The sequence below is a fragment of the Vipera berus genome (assembly GCF_964194415.1).
Source record: "Vipera berus genome assembly, chromosome: Z".
Lineage (NCBI taxonomy): Eukaryota > Metazoa > Chordata > Lepidosauria > Squamata > Viperidae > Vipera > Vipera berus.
The window spans coordinates 86,361,606-86,378,690 of record NC_138205.1 but is presented as its reverse complement, the minus strand read 5'-3'; the positions used below and the strand labels follow the sequence as shown (position 1 = coordinate 86,378,690).

Below are 17,085 nucleotides of genomic sequence, written 5' to 3'. Positions count from 1 at the left end.
TTGGTCACTCCCTTGAGAAATGAGCGTACCACAGGATGTTGAGCCAATGGCTCTGAATTGCCACATGTAAGTACCGTGGATAGAGCCGCCATTTGTCTGTGGATAGTACTGGGTACCATACCCTTGTTGAGCCCCTCCAATAAATAGTCCAAAATCCTCGGAATGGTAATAGCCGAAAGATCTAACTGGTTCTTTGCCCACCAGTGACAGAAACTTCTCCAAGTGGAGTCATAGATTCTATTTGTTGTAGGCCGTCTGGGGGCCTGAATCATCAGAATTACGCCCGGCGAATAGGACTCACACATCAGGAGCCGCCGTTCAAGTGCCAGGCGGTTAACTGGAGCCACTGGGGTGACAAGAGCTCCCTGGCTGAGTGAAATGCGACCTAGAGGACTCCCCCATGGGGGAGAGATGAAAAAGCTCACGAGGTTGGCAAACCATGGCCGTCTTGGCCAGTGTGATGCAACAAATATCACCTCTGCCCGTTCTTGCAGTATCTTGCAGATGACCACCGGGATCAGAGGGAGAGGCGGGAATGCATGTAGCAAGCCCCCAGGCCATGGACTGTGGAGGGCATCCATTCTCTCTGCCCCTGGAGAGGGGAACCGGGAGAAAAACCTTGGAAGCTGGGAGTTTGCTGGAGAAGTGAACAAGTCCAGTACCGGATGACCAAACCTCTCCAAAATAAATAAATAAATAAATAAATCTCCCTGAAGAGATCGGGATGCAGGCGCCACTTGGAGTGATCCACTGTTGACCTGCTCAGAAAATCCGCCTGCTGATTTGCCTCTCCCGAGATGTGCTCGAAACTGAGGGAGAAGAGGTTGGTCTGCCCAGGATCCCAACAACTGGGCCTCGGCCATAAGGGACCTGGGATGGGTACACCCTTGCCAGTTCACATGGGCTTTCGCCACCACATTGTCCGTGAGGACCAGGACATGTTGTCTCACCACCCTGTTGCGGAAGTGGCGTAGGGCCAGATGTATGGCTCTGAGCTCCAACCAGTTTACGTAGTGCTTCAGGTCTGACCGGGACCACTGGCCCTGAGCCAACTGTGACCTTAGGTGCGCTCCCCAGCCGAACGAACTGGCATCCGTAGTTAGGGTGAGCTGAACGGGCTCCTTGAATAATGAGCCTCTGGCTACCGCTGGGGAGGTCCACCACTGGAGGGATCTTAGGGTCTGAGATGGAACCCTTACCCTTTGGTAGGAGGAGCTGGTGCCCAGTCTCTGAAATGGGAGCAAAAACCATTGCAGGTTCCTGGAGTGTAGTATGGCCCATGGCACTATTGCCATGCAGGAAACCATCTTCCCTATCAATTGGGAGAAAATGGCCAGTGTAACTACATGCTCCCTTTGGACCTGGAGGACCAGGGCTCGGATGCTGTCCTGACATTCCCGAGATAGATAGACTGTATAGTTTTGTGTCTATGACCGCGCCCAGGTGAAGAAGGTGGGTTGAGGGAACTGTCTGGCTCTTTTGAAAGTTCACTGAGAACCCGTGGTCTTGGAGGGTCTTGATAAACAAGGCCAGGTCCGATTGAGCTGTCTGAACAGAAAGGGACTGGATGAGGATGTCATTCAGGTAGCACTGAATGCGTACTGGAACTGACCTCAAATGTGCGGCCAGCGTTGCCAAAATCTTTGTAAATACTTTTGGAGCCGACGAGAGGCTGAACAGTAAGGCTCTGTATTGATGATGGTGGTTTGTGTAACAGAACCTGAGGAACTTCTGGTGGTCGGGAAGGATGGGGATGTGGAGGTATGCTTCTGTGAGGTTGATAGATGTCAGGAAGTCTCCCCTCCTGATGCTGGCCATGATGGACGGTAGCATTTGCATCTTGAATTTCTTGTATGTTCAGCCCCTTTAGGTCGAGAATTGCCCTCCATCCTCCCAAAGCCTTTGGAACGATGAAGAGGATGGAATAGAACCCCCTTCCTAGCTGTCCAGCTGGTATTGGTTGTATGGCCCTTATTTCAAAGAGGTGCCGAATAGCCTCTGTCATGAGAGCCCTCCTGACTAGATTTTTTGACAGTGGACAAGAAATGAAGCGCTCTGGGGGGTTGGATATAAATTCTAGAGATAGGCCGCACCTGATTGTGTCGAGGACCCAGGAGTCTGTGGTGGTCTCCCATTTCTGAGCAAAGAGAGTCAATCTGCCACCAATTGGGGGGCCTCCCTGAAGTCATTTGGATCTTCTGAAGGGATGGCCCCCCATGCCTCGAAAGGGCCATTTGGCCTGAAATTGCGGCCTGGGTCTGTCTCTGGTCCCAGATCGGTCAACTTGATGGTCTGACCTGGGAGGGAAGGAGCAGGAGGGCGGAGCAAACTCCGATCCTGACCCTGATCGGAAAGACTGTCTATGGGCGTATGGGGTAGGCTGTCTATCTGCCCGTCTAAGGAGGTGAGACATCACCTTACGTTTGTCCTTGTTTTCCACCAAATAAAGTGTCAAGGCCTCTCCAAACAGCTGACCACCACAGTACAGGGCAGCCAAGCGCCACTTGGATTTAACATCCACTCACCAGTCTTTGAGCCTGCAAGGAGTGACATTGGAGGCTATGGCTCAAGACAAGAATCTGGCAGCGTCCAGCATCCACCATGTACTCCGAAGCAGCCACTAACTTGCCTAAATCCTGGGGCTGGCGGATGGATCAGGTTGGGCAACCTGGTCAGGATCAATCTTAGCAGTAGCACTGGCCTTATGGAGCAATGATTTGAAGAGCGCTGGATTGAATAGGCCCACAAACAGAGGAGGGTCTGGAGCAAGATCCTCATCCTCCGAGAGCGGCAGGTCCATTGGGTCGCACTCCTCAGAGAACGATACTCTGCTGCAAGGAGACCGGGTGGAAGAAATAAGATCGGAAAAGTCTGGAGCTCCCGATGGGGAGAGACAAGACGGGGTCATTGAGGCCACCGAATTGGGTCCAGACCTTTGTTGGTGTGTTGCTCCTGATGGCCATAATACCAGTTGAAAGCACCTTTGGTGCACTGGACAGGTCTACTGTGGTGGCAAGATCACTCAGTGATAATGACCAGCTCACACGTAGCTCACTTAGTGGTGGCAAGATCAGCTCAGTGATAATGGCCAGCTCACTAGTCCTAGTTGGTGGCGGCAAGGCCAAGAATGGCACGGCCAGCAAACATCGTATGTTGGAGTGGACGAGGAAACACCTAGGCTGGGTCCTAGGGCTATAACTGTTGCCTCCTGTAATTGACCATCCATTTCTGAAAGGCTTGTCCAGAGAATGTAAATAGGGAGGCGAGGTAAAGGTGATTGGACCTGATGTTATAGGAACAGCCAGAACTGGTGGCCACTGTAACCTCAAATGTGTGGCCTGAGATATTATCACTCTATGGCCTTGATGCCATGGTCAAAAGAAGAGCTCTGCTCCCAGAGCCTTCTGCAGTGGCTGGAAGAAAAGAAGTATAAAAGAACCCCTGCGCCTGCTTTACCTATGAAGTCAAGCAGTGGGTGGCAATATACTTTAATTCCTCTAGCTCAAAGAAGCGTGCACTCCATGCCCCTGCGGCTGGCAGAGACAGGCCGCACCTGGAGCAATAGTGGCGCCTAAAGTGGGGGCCGCTACTGAGGAAAACTCTCAGGAGGGTTAGGCTGACAATAGGGAGACCGGTAAGGAAAGCAGTTACAGGCACGCTTGAATGGCAGCAGAGGATTTCCAGAGAAAACTTCCCCATGCAACTTCCAAAATAGCACCCTCAATGAGAGCGTCGCGATATGGGACGGAGCCCTGGGGCTTCCTGGAGACTGCAGAGTAAGAAGGGCACCTTTACCCAGTATGGCACTGTGCTGATCTCAGCGCAGCTAGAGAGATGAAGAAGGAATGTAGGCCGAGGCCTGTGGAGAGGGCCTTCCGCAGTGGCTTGGAAGCCAAATGCTTCCTGGAGTTTGAAGCTCCAAAGGGAGAGGAAAATCCACTGAGCGGTTAGGAGCTGCGCTGATCCCAGTACAGCTAGAGAGATGAAGAAGGAATGTAGGCCGAGGCCTGTGAAGAGGGCCTTCTGCAGTGGCTGGGAAGCCAAATGCTTCCTGGAGTTTGAAACTCCAAAGGGAGAAGAAAATCTGCTGAGCAGTTAGGAGCTGTGCTGATCCCAGCGCAGAGAGGAAAATGGAGAATTCACAAATGGAAAGAACCATACAACCTGCTCAATGAATTCAGTCTGCAAACAGGGAGCCAAAATTATCACATCTATTCTGGGCACAGACTAAGTCATGACTGGGAGGTATCCTGGCCCAGGAGAGGCTGGAAAATTTGACAGACTTAGTCTAATTGGGCAGGAAGACAGAGTTAACCCATTCGTGGATTCTCCATCTATCATGCTGGAGAACTGAAATGTCCTGCTTCCAACCAGACAATGAAAACATTTTTCACCTTAACTTATATGGAATTAGCCCTTACTTCATTTAGCTCAGAAGTATGTCTATAGATTATTTATAATTTTTAGCAGGAACTTTGTAAGCCTACCTGAAGGGCAAGGCTAGAGCATATGTCATTCTATTATTGTAGCTGTTAAATAGCGGGTTCTTTGGCGCAGGAATGAAGACACGGAACTGAGTACAGGGTAACTCATCATTTATTTTGTGCAGAAACTGTACTGGGGAAATGGCTGCAACTAGCCGCAATATATAGTCTAGCCCCTAGGCGGCAGCCAATAGGTTTGAATCAACCATTGCCGCCTGGAGATAGCCAATTGCAGCACAGGAGATTTGTAGTCTGGGTTGCTGGAGAGCCGTTAGCTGCTCCAGCAACCCACGTGGTATTCCTCAAGAGCCCAGTACATAACAGTAGCATGGTCAGTAATAGTACTCATTCTGTTTTTCCCAATCATTATTTCATTTTGATCCTGTTTCTCCCTTTGTTTGCAAACTATACAATACATATCTTCATGTGTGATTTCCTAATATATCCATTTTTGTATTTTTGTATTTTATTTTCATAGTTTAAGCTTATTAATATAATGCATTTTGTGTATTTTTCCTGAAGATGTATATTTTATGTTCAATTTTTGAATTAGGAACTTCAGTGACAAATTTCTAAAATGTATGGATTTAAAAACCCAACTCCGTGTTACTTAAAAAAAAAGAAATGTGAATTACGTATACTTACAGATCAGTACCCACAAATTTGTATGTAGTAGTAAACAATAAAGTCAAGCATGTCAAAAACAAACAACAAACTAAAACATTATAGCTTAGTGTCATTTTAGGTCTCTAGACAGGTCTCTAGATAGTACCCCTGAAATCTGTTCATATTTGCCGTCACTAGATTTCCTCCTCCCTAGATCTTACATCACACATCAATCATACTTTTCTCCCCAATCTATATAAATCCACTTTCCTGCAACTACCTCATCCTCAATTTAAGTTAACTAGAAACCAACACATCAGGGAGTTACCAATGCATACTTTTTCCCATAGCTAGGAAATCCTGAATTAATGCCATAACTAGATTTTTCCCAAAAATATGAAGGCAAGGTTCCACTTAGTTGGGAATGAGCACTACAGAAACTTTAAAATGATTATAAATCTGAACTTTTTGCTTAAATGTCACGTTTTACTTGCTGAGGATACTGTGCGCTTCAAAGTTACTTTCTTCTATTTGCTGTTCCTAATTTTCCACCATCATTATTTGATTATTAAATTATATACTGGTATATACTTTATAAAGAGACAGAAAATGTAATGCTGTGTGACACAACCTGTTTCCCCCACTGAGCCATGGAGTTGAAATCCAGTTAGAAACAAATTCAATTTTTCTACAGTCAAAAGAAAACATGAATATATTGAAATTATTTTAATAACTGATAATGTATTATATGAGCCGTATTTTCTCCAGCTGTCCCAAAGCATTGCTTTCAATTACACTAGAGTCTACAGATTTATTTTTAAAAGCATTTTTCACCCATGTTTGAATAAATATGTTTGAAACTATACATTTTCTCCATTCATAGAAAACTTTCCCAATCTTGAGTTATTTCAATGGGTTGAGTTGCAATTTGCACATTTGAACTGAGAACTATAGTTAACACATATATTCTAACTACAACATGTGAATTCCCAGGGTGGAAATGGCTGTGCTATAATTTATTTTATTGTCACTTACTTGGATTAGAAAGTTGAAGCAGAAGAACTGCTTGCATACTGTGGAGAAAGAGAAAAAAGCCAGTGTTTAATGATATATTTAGATACATATAAAACAAACTTGCAGCAACTACCTTACAACATTTTAATACCCTTCAGTGTAAGATAACTACCTGCATAGTTGCCTTTAAATCTGATTGTTGCTAACGGACACAAATAATAGTTTTGGTTAGTTTTGTTTTTAAACCAACAACTACTTTTAGAAAAAAGATCAGTCACTTGCTCTGTGTCAACAAGTTTGCATTCTCATTCAGCTTTTGACTACGATTTGCTTTGGAAACACATTAATAGATCTTATCAACATACAGTTCATATAGAAGTAGTACATATGTAGTGGAAGTCTATCTTAATAAATTGAGAAAATGAAGGTTCCATATTGATAAATAAGCATTTAAAAGCATGATAAAATGCTTAGAAGATGGATGTAATCATATCCAAATATCTGATTTCAGTCCTTGACACTCTGCAGTATCTATAGCCAACAGAAGAAAAATTAGTAATCCTGGGCAATAAAAAGAATATTTGGTTTTGTATCCAATATGGCAATAAAAAGAAAGTATGCATAGTTCTGTTTCTTTTTTTAAAGCAATCACTTATATTATAATGTACTCTTAAAGTTGCTTGGTTCACACACTGCAATAGACCAGAGTTTGCTGAATAAGGAATAACTGTCTGAATTCACACATTGTACCAAATTATACCAAATAAATCACAGCCTACAAGGCTCAGTGACCAAGTTCACATAACCCACCAAAGGAAAAACATTTTTTGACTTATTATAAGTATCAAGGCAGAATGTTAATCAGAAATACACAATATTTTAAGTTATAGTTATTTGTCAAGTATGTCATTAACTAACAGTCTGGATAAGCAGCAAAACATTTCAGACCAAGAAAGAAAAGTCTAGTTGCCATGGCTGAACTTCCAGACAAGACTACCTGACAACTGAGAATTTTCATCGACTTTTGCATTGTATTTGTATCTTTCCAATTTGAACCATATAAAAACATAAAATAAATAAATAAAATGCTTTATTATTATTACCTCAAATAGTGTACAACAAGGACTAAAGCAAAAATGATTTTAAAAGAACAAAAACTAACTGAATGAATATACCGTAATACAATAGCATTCTAAAAAATAATAAATCAATTTCTGCATATAACAATATCCTACAAGAGCTAATAATATCATAACTCTAGCAGGAGTTTAAAGTAGCATCATTTGCAATATCTGAACTGTTTATCTAATACAAGTTCTGGTTCATATCCTGAAGTCAAGATAAATTTAAAAAAGAAAAAGTGATAGGTTGCTAAAAAGTATATGGACATAAATAAATATATTAGTTCAATAATACTCTGAATGATATTTCATTAAATTTTCTACAAAAAACATTTCAAATAACCCTGAGTTCATTATGTAAGCACTGATTTAAATAGAAAAAATAAAATGCTAAGGATAGAGAATTAGATCAAAATTTAATCATATCTATCCAATAGTAGTAGATTAATTGCTACTACCCATTTTACAAACTAAACTCAAATTGCATATATGTAAATATGAAATCTATAGGCACTTTTGTCAATAACACAGAATTTACAATATACCACATAATACTAGCACAAAACATTCTTGCTATTGTTACTTCAACATGCATTATAATCTCCCTTCAGCAATTATCACCTAAAACTTTGATAACTTTCACCTTTTTCCTTCCCAACAAAGATTGAACTAGCTTTTATCTCTTCCTCTAGCCTGGAAGAAGTCACTGATACAAACATTAGGTCTGATTCTTGCTTTAGACCTAAAGCAAAGAGAAACTGTTTTTTGTCTTAAGGCTGCTTTGTAAAGTGGTAGAGCATTCAATCTAAAAAATGCTCCAGATGAAGAATATTACATTAGGGAAGATGTTGTCCATTTTACTAAACTAATTAGTTGCCAGACAAGATAAATGGGAAGTATTTCAGATATTTCAATGAAGTTGAAGTTCAATGAAGATCATGAAAATTTAAAATCTGCACCAACTTTTTATAAAAATGCAGTGACATATACAGAATTTTGTAGACAACATAAAGTAGGGACATAACAGACAATACCAGTCAGTATAGATTTGGTGAGTGCATTTCTAACATTAATCATTATTGTTACAAGAAATGTTTTAGCTGGAAGAGCTTTAAGCAGTTAAAAAAAATCATTAATCACAGTTATCACAGTTATCTTTGCTATTCCTATGTCTTCCTTTCATAGAGAATTTCAATAGCCATATTGAGTAGCTGCTTACTAGTGCTAACAGCCTCTAGCACTTGCTCCACTCCTAGCTGAATCAACAATTGTAATCAGCTCTTGTTTCTTCCTCTGCAATATCTGAATATGTAATGGTAAAGCGGCAGAATGGATCATTATGAGCAATAATAGGAATTGTTACAAAGGCCTAGAAGAGTAAAGCACTGTGCTCTAGCATTGTTGCTGAAGGATGTAAAGCAGGCATGTTGTAATGAGCACTTCCTGCCCAATGTCCACAGTCCAGTAACTGTTATCACTGCTGTTCCACTGACTAGGCCAGACTCTTCTTTCTCACCTGCAAAGAGCTGCAAAAAAGACAAAAAATATGCAGCTCACTGTTCTGGCCCTCTGCCATTACCCAATATCAGATGGTTCTTGCTGTTATTAAGCTCAGTAACAGCAGATTAGACATTTTGTGTCTTCTTTTTCATTTGCTATGATTGGAAAGGCAAAAATAGGCAGAGAAGAGTAAACATTATTTGTGAAAGTGCACCCACATATAAAAGTGCATCTGACATTATATATTTAAATTTTTAAACAATTTGTGATAAGAGTCCCTTACCCAAAACACTTGGTTAAACTAGGTTTGCTGATAGTAGTAGAGAGTAACAAAGTTGGCCTTGACAGAAATGTGCTAGTACCTGGGTAAAGAGGGCAGAAAGATTTTTTAAAAAACTCTATGAAACAAGAAAATATTCTGAAGTGGATCAGACAGACATTTTCTTGTGATTCGCTGGGTATAAGAAGGGTGTGTGTGTGTGTGTGGAGGGGGAAGTACAGCACAAACAAACTATAAGGTTCTGTTATTTTAACCACTTTCAATAAAAGCACTTTTCTTCTTCCTGCAAAGTCAGCTTCCTGATTTGGTGGATATAAATATAAATCTTTCTCTTTCAACAAAGATTGACCATCTAGCCCAGGGGTAGGCAACCTTGGCTCTTTTATGACTCGTGGACTTCAACTCCCAGAATTCCTGAGCCATCATAAAAGAGCCAAGGTTGCCTACCCCTGATCTAGACTTTGTTAGTGGAGATGCCTTCCAATCCGCAGGGCACCCTACCATCTGCTAAGCACCTTGCTGCAACATTGTTGTAACACCAACACAGGCAGATTTCTAAATGATGCATTTGCCATAATGCCATGATGCAATTAACACTATAGTTGGGAAAGAATTTACATCGCTAAGCATCAGCACAACAGCCTGCAGCATAACTTGAATTTCTGTGTTCTCAGAGACTTTATCCGAGTGATCAGGGGGAGATGAAAACCAATTCCTAAACTTCATGACTCAGCATGATCTGTTTATAGTGAATTAGCTAGTAGAGTTTCTCACAGATTGCACCAAGGTGACTTTTGGGTTGAGTGCTGCAGAGAAAGAAAGATCAGAAAGGGATGAAGAAACAGTCTAGGCAGTAGCAGGAAGGTGTGGGGATTGTAGATAACCACTTGTACAGTTGCATTATAGGACCTATTTAATGATCTTGAGGGGCTTGTGATGTAGGAAAGAATAGTAAATTTGCAGTTTGCTCCCATCACCCTGATCCAGAATTTTCTGTGCACATGGGTAAAGTTTAAGGTTAGTGTTAGGACTTGAAAGAGTCTGTTGTTATACCAAATTTCAACAAAGGCGGTTCTTGTCTTTCTGTGGAGTTGATTTCCTAATCTAACCTAACTAGCAGGACCGATACAGGGGCCTCACTTAATATCTAAATTTTGCTATCTGAATTTAATATTTAAATTTAATACAAAGGTATCTATATTTGGGATCAAAGGATAGGATTAAAGACAAGAGAACTGCCTGCTCCTAAAGTGGTTGCCACAGTATATAGATTAATGATAAAACATGTTTCCCAGAAAGCAAACAGATTGTTTTGTTCCCACCACTCTTGACAACTTCAGCTTCCAATACAGATAGTCCTTACTTTACAGTCATTTATTCATTTGAACCATTTGAAGTTACAACAGCACTGAACAAATGGTGGTTATCTTCAGAGTTCTATCCATCCCAACAGCCTTAATGATGTGATCATGATCTGGACACTTGGCCACCGGTTTGCACTTATGACTGGTTTCAATGCCCCACAATCGCATGATTGCTATTTGCAATCTTCCCTGATGGCTTTCGACAATCAAAGTCAACGAGAAAGTTGGAACTTGCAATCACATGAGGTCTTTGCTTAATGACCTGTGTGGCCTTCCTGGCAGAGAAGGTCACAAACTGCAGATCACAAATTGCTGGGGAAGTCTTCCCCCATGCACCTTGTCCAGCCCCTCTGTAGTCGCACAACATCAGCTCTTTATGTATCCCTCAGGTCCTCATAGATCCTCTGTAACCGACACCTATCTTGTAACCCTTCACACCCTTGCCCCCTCTCCTCAATCTACGTCACACCTCTTGCACAGCTTTTGCACACCCTCTCCAACCTGTGCCTCATGCACATGCTTTCTGACCTCCACCTACTTGGCAGCAATCACTTACCTGCCTGCTGGCCTAGGACTTACAACTTCCTGCCAACTTCCCCACTGATTTTAACTGTGGGAAGCCAACAGGTTGTTGCTTCTAAGGACCTTAAGATTACATTAATGATGGCAACTGGGACTGCAGGAATTGTTGTAGCTAAACTATGCAGTTGCATTTTATGCCCACATCACATAGCAATGAAGTTCCAATCCCAATTGTCACCATAAGTCAAGGACTACCTGTAACTGTTTTCTGGACAGACGGATGCATTTCCAACAAAGCACTGGGCATCTTTATTTTCCAAAAACGGTCATGTAGATTTTGTGATATTTGCAGTTGTTGTTGTTAGTTGCAAAGTCGTGTCTGACCCATCGTGACCCTATGGACAACGTTCCTCCAGGCCTTCCTGTCCTCTACCATCTTCTGGAGTCCATTTAAGCTCACGCCTACTGCTTCAGTGACTCCATCCAGCCACCTCATTCTCTGTCGTCCCCTTCTTCTCTTGCCTTCAATCTTTCCCAGCATTAGGCTCTTCTCCAGTGAGTCCTTCCTTCTCATTTGTCATATAGAAAGGGCTTAATTCTAGTGAAAGAAATTTAGCTTAGCAGCATGCCAATTTTTTCCCATGATTAATTTTTTGCCCTAGTTGTTGCAAACAAAAAATAAAAATGATAGTCAGATAGCATAGGCAGCTCACAAATATAGGCAATTGCCCTGAGGCATGTTGTGTATCTTTTTTAGATGCAGTACACAATGACAAAATACAACATCAAAAGTTTGAAACAATAACAGAATACTTTTTTTAACAATCTGACATCACAGCTTAAAATGTAATTTCCTCTCTTATCTGAATAGCCCTTAGAATCTAAAACTATCATTTTTGCTTGGATTTAAATAATATAAATTAAACATTTATAAATATTTGAATATGTAAAATAAGGAAGTACTGATTAAGCCATGGCTTATGGTTGTGTATATTATTGTGAAAGATAATACCTTGTGGTTTAATTTTTATTTGGTTGAACTATTAAGTTGGAATATAATTATTCTGAAGTATTAATTGGCTTTTGTAGCAAGTTCTATCAAAAAGTCTTATACAGAATATTGAATTGATGTGTGACCTTCCTTACAGATATACTGTACAGGAATACAGGTAGTCCTCAGTTTATAGTGGCAATTGGGACTAGGATTTCTGTTGCTAAGCAATGATGTTGTAAAGTGCAATATCACATAACTACATCACTTAGTGATAGAAATCCAGAAAGTCCTAGCTGGCACCATAACCGAATTGGGATTTCCATTGGAAATCCTAGTAAGTAATGTGGAGCATTGCAGGGAGTGGAGCAGGTCTTGGGAGGCCTAGTGCAGACTGCACGCAAGTTGGTCGAAGGAGGTTGCTCGATAGGGAACATGGGTTGACACAAGAACAGGAAGGCTAAAGGAAGGGGTGCAGGTAGGTGCAACTGCAGGGAGACTGACATTACACAATATACGGTACAGGGCACAATATGGTGTGGAGGAAGGCTAAAGAGGGGAGACTTTCAAGAACAACTTGTCACTTTCCCTGCAAGTTGCTCTATTAGCTTTGCTTGGCAGGGAAGGTAGTAAATGGCAATCAACATTGAAACTGTTATAAAGGCAAGCTGGTTACCAAGCACTCAAATTATAATTGCATGACCATAATGGTGTTGTGATGGCTAGAATTTTGAGAACCAGTTATAACAGGGGTGTCAAACTCCTGGCCCACGGGCAGGACACGTCATCCGGAAGCTGCCTCCACCCTACTCCTGGCAATGGCAAAACCATTCCTGATATGTTGCGCAATGTCACGTGTCGTCGTGAGTTTGACATGTCTGAGTTAAAAGTACCACTTGTCCGGCAATATTGCAAGTTTAAACAGTCATTGAACGAGTGGTCAGTAAGTGAATATGACCTGCAGTAAGAACCTAAGTTGGAATTAAGATTGCCGGAAAAAATATCAACCTAGCAGTTCGAAAGCACGTAAAAATGCAAGTAGAAAAATAGGGACCACTATGGTGGGAAGGTAACAGCGTTCCGTGCGCCTTTGGCGTCTAGTCATGCCGGCCACATGACCACGGAGATGTCCTCGGACAAGCGCTGGCTCTTCGGCTTTGAAACGGAGATGAGCACCGGCCCCTAGAGTCAGAAATGACTAGCACACATGTGCGGGGGAACCTTTACCTTTACCTTTAAGGTATGCAGATGATACCACTCTAATGGCAGAAAGTGAAGAAGAACTAAAGAGCCTCTTGTTGCGGGTGAAGAAGGAGAGTGCAAAACTTGGGTTGAAACTTAACATTAAGAAAACCAAGATCATGGCATCTGGCCCTCTCAATTCCTGGCAAATAGATGGGGAAGAAATGAAGGTAGTGACAGATTTTATTTTTCTGGGCTCCAAGATCACTGCAGATGGAGACTGTAGCCAAGAAATTAAAAGACGCTTTGCTCCTCAGGAGGAAAGCCATGACAAATCTAGACAGCACACTAAAAAGCAGAGACATCACCCTGTCAACAAAAGTGCGTATAGTCAAGGCTATGGTCTTCCCAGTTGCAATGTATGGCAGTGAAAGTTGGACCATAAGAAAGGCCGAGCACCAAAGAATTGAGACCTTTGAGCTATGGTGCTGGAGAAGACTCCTGCGAGTCCCTTGGACTGCAAGGCGATCAAACCGGTCAGTCCTAGAGGAGATCAACCCTGACTGCTCTTTAGAAGGCCAGATCCTGAAGCTAAAACTCAAATACTTTGGCCACCTAATGAGAAAGAAGGACTCACTGGAGAAGAGCCTAATGCTGGGAAAGATTGAGGGCAAGAGAAGAAAGGGATGACAGAGAATGAGGTGGCTGGATGGAGTCACTGAAGCAGTAGGCGTGAGCTTAAATGGACTCCAGAATATGGTAGAGGACAGGAAGGCCTGGAGGAACGTTGTCTATAGAGTCGCGATGGGTCAGACACGACTTTGCAGCTAACAACAACATTTTCACAAAGTGTCTTTTAAGAACTAAGTAAGTTAAGAATAAATTATTTACCCTATCTGAACTTGAAAAACTAATATTTTGTCAAAACTATAAAAATGAAACTGACATTCCTTCCCATGTACATGTGAGGTGGAAGAGGGAGGAGATATAAGAAAAGAAAATCTCAGGAATGTATTTTCCACACCTTATCAAAATCAGCTTAGCATTAACTAATTACATTATTTTCCATTTCTCCTAAACAGGAGTGTAGAAACTACTACTTAAAAATGTGGAAGCATTTATAACACTCACTCCCCCCCCCACACACAAACACTTTTCATAAGAAACTAAACCAAACAAATAAAAAAGATTTAAAAGGTGTACAAGTCTCTTATTTACTGTTTGGTAAATGGTCTACTGGCATGCCCAAGTGCACTAAGCATAGGCTTCCAGTATTTCCTACTTTAAATACTTTTGGTAGGTTGTTCTTAATCCAGAACACAGTGTTCTTGCTAGAATCCAAAACATACTTTGATGGGGGAAAGGAGGAAAGCAGGCAGGGAAATAAAGATCCCCCTTTTTTTGCTTTTGTTGTTCCAAAACCTCTGGTTGTGAAAAAGTTTGACTTCATACATACATATGCAGCCAAAATCTTATCACAACATTTTATTAATTTCAAGAACCCTGTATTTGTGGGTTTTTAATATGTGGGCTACTTATTTTCTTTTCTATATTTCCACTATTTGCACAAACATGTTGAGCATGATCATGATCATGTATTTACAGCACTTTAAAAAACAACCTAGAGGAGTGATTTATGCATGTTGATTTCATTAACACTGAAGGATATTTCACTCACATACACAAACACTCACACACAGGTAACTATGCAACAGGAAAAGAACACGCAAACATCCCAAAGAACAAGTCTTTTGTGGATATTTTTGCTTAGCAAAAACAAAAAATAAGAAAAAAGAACCCCTACAAATTTGGCTTATTTCTGAACATTTTCATATTTTTGCTTAATGAAAAAAGTAAACTGTCAATTTTGCACTAAACCATGGGGTGGGGGGGAGAGAGGGGAAACCCTGGCAACCAGTTTGAAAACCCAGCTTTAGATGATATAGCAGCTTTGATTTTACCATCAGTATTCAAATGGAAGAAACCTCGTAAACAAAATATAACACAATACTGATTATTTAAGAATATTTTCCTTTACATTTTATTTTAGCTGAGTTCAAATTCTGGAAAATAAGGCTCCACAGTTTCCAAGCAATGGAGAATCAATCAAAAATTCCACTACCATTTTATAGGTATTATAATGTTTAAATAATTATAATTTAACTCATAACAAAATCAGTCCATCTATAAACAGAAAAATATTTATGCTTTACTTTCTTTTTGGTTCAATTGCTCAGGTAGAGGGACAGGGATTGTTAGCTAGACAAACATTCAGTTAATTAATATGCACCATGTAATTTCAACTGAAAAAGTGGGGGAAGGGCAGAGGGGAGGAAAGAAGGCAAATAGCAACTTGTGTCAGACAGCTCCTTTGTTTCCTCTCTAAGTCAATGTTTTTCAAACTTGGCAATTTTAAAAATGTATGAACTTCAACTCCCAGAATTCCCTAGCTGGTATGTTTCCTGGGGAATTCTGGGAGTTAAAGTTCACATATCTTAAAGTAGCCAAATTAGAAAAAGACTGATCTCCAGTGTGGGAGGTGGGTGAGTAGAAAAAGAATCAGAAGGATTAAAAATGGAAGACAATGTGGTCTAGATTCCTTGTAACATTATGAAATTGAGGAGACCTAACAATTAAAGTGTGGTCTAGATGTATACATTTAAGCTTAGAATCAACAATATTCGCCATTAATGAATATTCACAGCACAGTTGAGGCAGAATAGACCCAAAAAACTGTAATGAATGCCCTATGATAACTTCAACAAGTTAGAGAATCACAATGAACAACAATATGCATCCACATTATTTAAATCCACTTTGCTGTACCAAAAGGAACATTTGTAGGAAAATGGCTCTGTTTAAATGAGCTGGGCCATTTAGGAACCAGAAACATATACCTTGCTCTTTAAATAGAGATTTAAATGTATTCTAACATGTATCGCTGTTCTCCTAAACCCTTGGATAAGAATACAATAATGATAGTGTTATTTAGACAAAATTTTGTTCGACTCATCATTGCCATGTATCAACAAGTCATCTAAAACTACCTCAGGCTATTTCTGAAATGTGATTTAGTAAGCAACTGGCAGATATTTGTCTCAAATAATAGGAACTATTCCAACTGATGCAGGATTTTTTTTTCTTTTGAGAAACATTCCACTGTTATATAAAAAAGCTTAGTCTCTCTTTCATGCTGCTTTGTTTTTTTTAAAAAAATTATCTTCTTAACTCACCAAACAATAAAGACTGCTAGGTAAATCTTTTGGTCTGAATTATGATGGCTCACACTGTAGCATTTTAATTCTGCTGGCATATCCTAAAAAACCCCTCAAAACCTGGAGAACTTTTGCTCTGATGAAATACCTAAAAATCTTTAAAACGTCTATTGGAAGAAAATGTATAATCTAATAGTAGTAGATATTTTTTCATAAAATTCATAAAAGGAAATTTTAATCTAGACCCAAGAGATCTAGTGTATGTTGGTAGCAATGGTGCCAATGGCCTGTATATCAAAATTTTAAAGACATATTTGCTTTGATTTCCTTAAATAAAAATTCAGGGATCTCACAGGTTTGCAATGATATAAAACTATCTTTTATGGAACTGCATTTCAGCCCTAGGCTTCAGTAGGACAATGTTCTAATTTCTGTTCAGAAATCAATAACCAGTGCCATAAAAAACAGAATAGAAACTCAAGTTAAAATAGGCAAGAAAATGGTAAGTGAGCACCTGTCCAGCCTAGACGAGTTCAAATCACCAGGACCGGATGGATTACACCCCAAAGTTCTCAAGGAACTGGCAGACATGATCTCAGAACCACTGAACTATATTTTTCAAAGATCCTGGAGCACTGGGGAACTACCAGAGGACTGGAAAAGAGCTGATGTAGTTCCCATCTTCAAAAAAGGGGAAAAAATAGATCCTGGAAACTACAGACCTATCAGCCTGACCTCAATACCTGGGAAGATTCTGGAAAAGATAATCAAACAACAAATCAGCGAACACCTTAATGCAAACAAAG

At 40.6% G+C, this 17,085-nt stretch overlaps 1 protein-coding gene across 4 annotated transcripts in view; it reads right to left on the bottom strand.

Annotated features, from left to right (window-relative positions):
• THRB (thyroid hormone receptor beta) overlaps positions 1 to 17,085 on the bottom strand; it is a 249,541-nt gene that overhangs the window by 129,495 nt on the left and 102,961 nt on the right. For all 4 annotated transcript variants that reach the window (XM_081345364.1, XM_081345365.1, XM_081345363.1 and 1 more), the window contains one exon: positions 6,126 to 6,163. The gene's annotated coding sequence lies outside the window, so the exon portion shown is untranslated. The remainder of the gene's footprint in view (positions 1 to 6,125; positions 6,164 to 17,085) is intronic.